The sequence below is a fragment of the Triticum aestivum genome, unplaced genomic scaffold (assembly GCF_018294505.1).
Source record: "Triticum aestivum cultivar Chinese Spring unplaced genomic scaffold, IWGSC CS RefSeq v2.1 scaffold34255, whole genome shotgun sequence".
NCBI classification, from domain to species: domain Eukaryota; kingdom Viridiplantae; phylum Streptophyta; class Magnoliopsida; order Poales; family Poaceae; genus Triticum; species Triticum aestivum.
In genome coordinates, this window is record NW_025231604.1 from 1 (window position 1) to 6,585 (window position 6,585).

General features: G+C 48.3%; 1 long non-coding RNA gene across 1 annotated transcript; it reads left to right on the top strand.

Annotated features, from left to right (window-relative positions):
- Window positions 1-5,509: 5,509 nt before the first annotated feature.
- Window positions 5,510-6,107, top strand: LOC123175833 (uncharacterized). The gene is made up of 3 exons (XR_006488184.1): window positions 5,510-5,663; window positions 5,747-5,929; window positions 6,016-6,107. It is a non-coding gene; the product is annotated as an uncharacterized lncRNA (long non-coding RNA).
- The last annotated feature ends 478 nt before the right edge of the window (window positions 6,108-6,585 follow it).

The following is a 6,585-nucleotide window of genomic DNA, read 5'->3' on the forward strand; positions in this document are numbered from 1 at the left end:
AAGACATAATGTAAGAAGCCTAAACTTCGAAAGCATGGGTTGAGCCCTTGAAAGTGTTCGCTTACCCATCCTCTAGGGTTGTTCATGGAAAACCCATTCAAAGGGTTCGTTCGAAGGAAGTCCTCCTTCTCCCCCTTGTACAGGCTGGACAGGATCTCCACCAGATCCTCGGTCGAATCCGGCCATTCGCGGCCATGACAGGTGGCATCGTCTTCCCCGTTGAAATCCCACATGGGGTGGCCTCTGTATTGCAATGGCTGTACCCCCCGCATGATGCATGTCGCCATGACTCCAATCATGGTCAACCCGGAATGGGCCAGTAATCTTATTCGGCCCATCAAGTAATGGACGCTCTTGTCTTCCTCCAATCGGGGGCTCCGTGGGCGCCAGCTGAGGCGTTTCTTCAGAGGAGCAGCACTAAATTCTGGGAGGCCAATCCGGACTGGGTCCGGCAGTGGAGCGTCTCCTATGTAAAACCACTCTGAAGGCCAGTCTTCGGACGCCTTCTTGGGAGTACCGGATGGGTATCCGGTCCCGGCGATGCGCCATATTTCGGTGCCGCCCAGTTGATATATGGACCCCTCGTGAGAACGGGGTACGAGGCAGAATAGCCTCTTCCACAATGCCCAGGAATAGCTCGCAAAGAGCTACGTAGCCCGCGATATGCAGGACAGAGGCGGGCGTGAGGTGGTGGAGCTGGAGCCCGTAGAACTCCAGGAGCCCGCGGAGGAACGGATGTATTGGGAATCCGAGTCCCCTTATCAGATAAGGGACGAAGCATACTCGCTCCCCTTTATTGGGGCTTGGGGTATCCTCCGCTTGCCTCCCACCTTGATAAGTGACCAGCCCGGCTCGAACTGGGACCATGAAGGCCGGAGGGAGATATCCCCCCGCTTGGAGCTTCACTAGCTCGTTGTGCAGAACAGAGCACCTCATCCAATCCCCTGGCGGTGGGCTGGGAGCGCGAGAAGAGGAGCCGCGTCGACGGTCCGTGATGGAATAGATTTCTAGGTCAAGGGCGCTCCGATGAAGTATTCGCGGGAGGAAGATGGTGTGGTTTGGATCTGGATTTTTGCCTCTTTTGTAGGCGGACGACTCGCACGACTAGGGGGTGAAGCATAAAAGACACCCTGGCTTTTCGCATTCATGCGACGCGTGGAAAAAGGCCATTATTGGGCGTAGAAGCCGAGAAACACAATATTTATGATAAAGCCGGACACTGTTCGGCAGGTACATGGAACTTGAAGGGAGAACCCGCCTTGCAACGCCGAAGACTATATACGCGCTGGACTTATCGTCATTGAAGTCTGGTTCGGGGGCTACTGAGGGAGTCCTGGACTAGGGGGTGTCCGGACAGCCGGACTATCATCGTCCGCCGGACTCCAAGACTACGAAGATACAAGATTGAAGACTCCGTCCCGTCTCCGGATGGGACTTTCCTTGGCGTGGAAGGCAAGCTTGGCGATACGGATATGTAGATCTCCTACCATTGTAACCGACTCTGTGTAACCATAGCCTCCTCCGGTGTCTATATAAACCGGAGGGCTTTAGTCCGTAGGACACAACATACATTACAACAATCATACCATAGGCTAGCTTTAGGGTTTAGCCTCCTTGATGTCGTGGTAGATCCACTCTTGTACTACCTATATCATCAATATTAATCAAGCAGGACGTAGGGTTTTACCTCCATCAAGAGGGCCCGAACCTGGGTAAAACATCGTGTCCCTCGTCTCCTGTTACCATCTGCCTAGACACACAGTTCGGGACCCCCTACCCGAGATCCGCCGGTTTTGACACCGACAGAGTGAATATGAATACATTGCGAATAGGGGGGCTCAAGAGCCATGACTATCATGTCTGGCTTTAGCGAGTAATGCCGGTGATGATTCAAGGCTATGTCTCCGAGAAGATTTGGTGAGTGCTGGCGGAGTTGAGCTATTTCTTTCGTCAGCTTTGTGATAAAGAGTTAGACCCAAAAGTTATTGAGAAGCTGGAGAAACAGGCACCAGAGTTGGTGTGCAAGCTTGAGATGATCTTTCCACCAAGCTTCTTTAATCGGATGCAGCATATGATCTTGCATCTTCCGTCTGAGGAACGATTGGGCGGGCCTGTGCAGTACCGTTGGATGTATGCACCTGAGAGAGAAAATAAGAATCTTCGTGCCAAATGCAAGAATAAATGCCGTATTGAATCATCCATAGTCGAGGCCTACCTCAATGAGGAGGTGTCAAACAACATGACAAAGTACTATGATCCCAATATTCCCACTCAGCATAATCCAGTCCTTCGTTACAATGTCATGACCCCGGACGACCCCCACGTAGCATCTTCGCAGGGGTAGGTGGCAGAGCAAGTGCTAGAAGGCCTAGGCACATCAAACATCCAGAGTGGACAACCATTATGTCGTATGTGTTGACAAACATGCCGGAAGTACAACCGTACATCGAGTAAGTGCTCCTATATTTTTTTTGCAAATAATCACAATTAAGTTTGTGACTAACTTAGCTTCTTTCTCACTACTATAGCGAATTCACACTTGAATGTTGGAACCTAGAAAGTCCCCCTACCGAGGAACAGAGGGAACATATCTTTAAAAGAGGCGGTAAAGGAAATGGCGGCTTCATTCCTTGGTTCGCGGCAAAAATATGGCAATCCGTCCAACTTTCTTTTTGTGTCGACATTTCAAATTGGTCTTAGTTACTTCCAACTCACACAACAAACCTTTCTTATGAAACTTGTAGGCAAAAAGGGACCCAATGAGAGCCGATTTGAAAGATTTTGCTAGAGGCTTCACATCTTCCGCTAAGAAATTAAATGCTTACGATGTGAATGGGTATCGCTTCCATACCCATTCTTATGATACAAATCGGCCCGGTCAAAAGACAATAAATAGTGGGGTCGTAACACCAGGGACAGATGGACTTCAATACTATGGAAGAATCAAGGAAATGATCGAGCTGGATTACGGTTTGGGCGACCGGGTGAACCCTGTTGTATTCAGATGCCATTGGTTTGACCCAACCAGAGTCAGGCGGTACCCAGACATTGGGTGGGTCGAAATTCAGCGAGCATACAAGTATGACGGAGATGATGTCTATATTTTGGCTAACCAGGCCAAGTCGGTGTTCTATCTATAGTACGCGTGCCAAACCGCGAAGAACCTGAAGGGCTGGGATGTTGTGATCAATGTACCCACACATAGTAAACCAGCTGCTCCAACCGATGAAGATTACCAACGCATAAACCCCAACACATATGAGGGTGAGTTCTACCAGGAAGATGGGCTCACAGGAGAATTTAGTATTCACTTGCCCACTGACGACGATGACATGGAGGTAGACGATGATCAAGATGAAGATGAGGGCATTGAAGCAGGGGATGAGCCAGACGCTGATGAAATCATTGAAGACCCGATGGACCTGAATTTACTTGAGCGAGCCCATCTAGGTGAAGGCGATGAGCCAGATGGTCCACCTGCAGACTATGCTCCAGAATGGTGGGACGACATGCGCGACACTGATGATGAAACTCTCGGGCTAACTAATGATCCAAACGATGAGGACTATGACTTTTGAAACTTGTAATAATTCTATGTACTATGACCTTGTACCAATGAGACGCGTGCGATAGTGATGATGTACTTTTGGATGAAAACCAAGTCTATGTACTATGAACTTGTACTCCTGAATGTAAACTTTGTCGAGCTACCTACTTGATGTACTTCTAACTGTAAGACAACTCTATGCACTATGAACTTGTGCTTCTTGCCAAGTTCTCGCCCTATGATTTTGAACTTATGCATATGATTTTTTTATGATAACATATGAACTTTTAAACATGGACTTCCGAATTGCTCTACTTTTGTTTTGCATATGAAGTTTTCAACATGAACTAATTGAACTACTCTTTCTCATAGCAGGTGACTGAAAGATGTCAGGCAACAAAAGGAACAAAGGGAACAAAGTTGCAAGCATTGGCAATGTGATTGAAAGGTTAGGCACGGTGAGGAGGGTCATAAAGAAGGGCACCGGTGCGGCAACTTCCATACAGACAGGCAGGGCCAAACCTACACAGCGAGCCACGATGGATGGTACCCGAGGTAGACGACGTGCTCGTACCACTGTATCCCGTGTTGCTAGCCCTATCCCCTCCGTCCATTCCGAGGAGGAATCGGAGGAGGAAGCGGAGGAGGAGAGGGAGGATGAGCTAGTTGTGGAGGAGGATGAGAGGGAGGAGTCAGAGGAGAGGCAGGAGTCAGAGGAGGAGAGGGAGGAGGAGCCGGTTGTGGAGGAGTTAGAGGAGGGAGAGTATGAGGTGGAGACATCAGCAGAGAAGATGGAATGGCCGATTCCTAAGGAGAGCAAAATCTGGTTGTGTGGGGTGTCCACGCTCCCTTCGAGACCATATCCACATAAGGGCCTCATTGTCAAACCAGCCGGTCTGAGGTAAGTGTTTGTGTGGACTCTTGGTGGTTGATGGAGAAGACATAAAAGTGCCACGCCAGCCAAGTAGCATCATTGGATGTCTTTGCAGGCATTACTACCCTGGCCTGGTCCCCATAGGAGACGGTAGGAGGAGCTAGCTTGGTCTTGGGAGCATTGGAAACGAGCTCCGGATACCAAAGACAAGTGGGCAGGGTGTATGGTAGTGCTGCCGAGCGGGTGGTCAATGATTTTTGGGTAAAATTCTTTGTCAATTTTCATAGTTATTTCTTTGCCAATCTTTAAAATCATTGCACTAATAAATGTTTTATCCTCTTATGCTTTTGGCATGACTTCTTTACTTGTGCCGAGGGTATGAAGGATGAAGCTAATGAGGTTGTGGAGGCGATTGCCAAGAAGATTGTCCAAGACATGCCCTATGAGGCGCGCGTTGATGCTGTGGTGAAGTATTTCGCGCACGAACGCAAAATGCTTCTCAAAAAGTCTCTAGCCCGGAGAGTGCATCTCATCCGTTCCATGTACATGAAGGTAGTTTCCTTTTACTTATGATTGCTTGGATCAAAACAACTTACTTTCATTCCTAAGTTGGATGTATTTGGCATTCTTCAGGCGGTTCCCTCGTGGTGCAACAACAATGTTCCTTGCTACCAGCAAATCATATCCAAATGGATAGACCCGAAGTGGAGGGCCCAACATCGAATGGCTTCGGAGCGGCGTGCCTTGATGGGTGGTCCGGTAAACCTTCAAGGCAACCTCAACCTCCACGCTTACGTGCAGAAGAAGGTAATAATATCATCCGTCTTCTCAACTTCTAAACTTGTGCTCTTATGGATGTTATTGCTTCTATTGCAGAGTAGGGAGAGAGGTGAGGGCCAAGAGAAGCTCAATACCTTCACGGGATTATGTCTCTCCCGCAAGTCAAAGAAGCCGGAAGGGGGGTGGGTCAACCCAGGCGCTGGCTTGAGGATTGATGCATACAGTGGGAAGTTCAAGGAGCACAACGGGCCTGACTCCGATCCGGCCTCACAGGACATTGACGCTACAATTTCCCTCCAGTTGGAAGACGGCAAGAAGGGTGGTCGGTTATATGTTGGCGACGGTGCCATCCGTAAGAAGGACATCCCAAAACTCTCTCACCTCCGTGCTACCACGTCGAGCTCAGGTCCTGCTATAGAGCTTCGCCCACAGCCTGGGCTGCACATGCTCCATCAACTCGAGGTATCTTTTGCTTCATCGACCTTCCTTGTGATTTCTTCTTTGTATTGCAACTATGGTGAACTTGTTGTGATGGCATATTGTAGGCCAATGCCAGGCTTCGAGAGGAGGAAGCCATGAAAATGCAGCAGGCCCTGTTTCAACAGCAAGAATTCATGGTTAAACAACAGGCAATCCTGCAGGAGACATTTGCTCAACTCAGAAATAATATGCAGGGTTCCACTTTGCCCGTTCTTCCTCCTCTTCCGACTCTTCCTAATTTCAACTTTGTAAGTCTCTGAAATTTTCAATCATGCATCTTACCTTCATGCTTGAAGATCATGAATCTTACCATCTCATCCTCTCGTGCTTCAAGTTTTCTCAGTCGGGACAAGGCTCCAATAACTGTGTGGTAGGTGGATCTTCACCTGGCCAAACAAGTCCAGTGACACCCATTACGGTTCATGTCTCTTCGACCTCCCCGCAACAATGATCACTTGAGGTAGTCGTCCATGTTTGTCCATTGTTGATGCTTGCGTCTTCTCGTTGCTTGTGCTTCTCAACTTAAAACTTCTGCATTGTTGATGGTAGAGTCCACAAGCGTCGATGCTTATATTGTACATACTTCCTAGCTTCTATTTGAGCCTCATATGTTGATGCTTGTTGACTCTTTTTCCTTATCCATCTTTGCAACTTATCTTTAGAAACTCATGCTGATAATGGACTTATAGGTTTGCATTGTGGATGGCGTTGACGGTGGACATATATGCTGCGGTGGAGCTCATTGGTTCATGCTTGGTGTGAACATGGAACTCATGATTCTTTAATTTGTGAACCTCTGGTTGCATATGTATGTATGTTGTTGTGAACCTTCGTTGGATATGTATGCACTGTGTCGACCTGAAACTTACGATCCTTTCGTTTGTGATCTTCTGTTGCATACCTA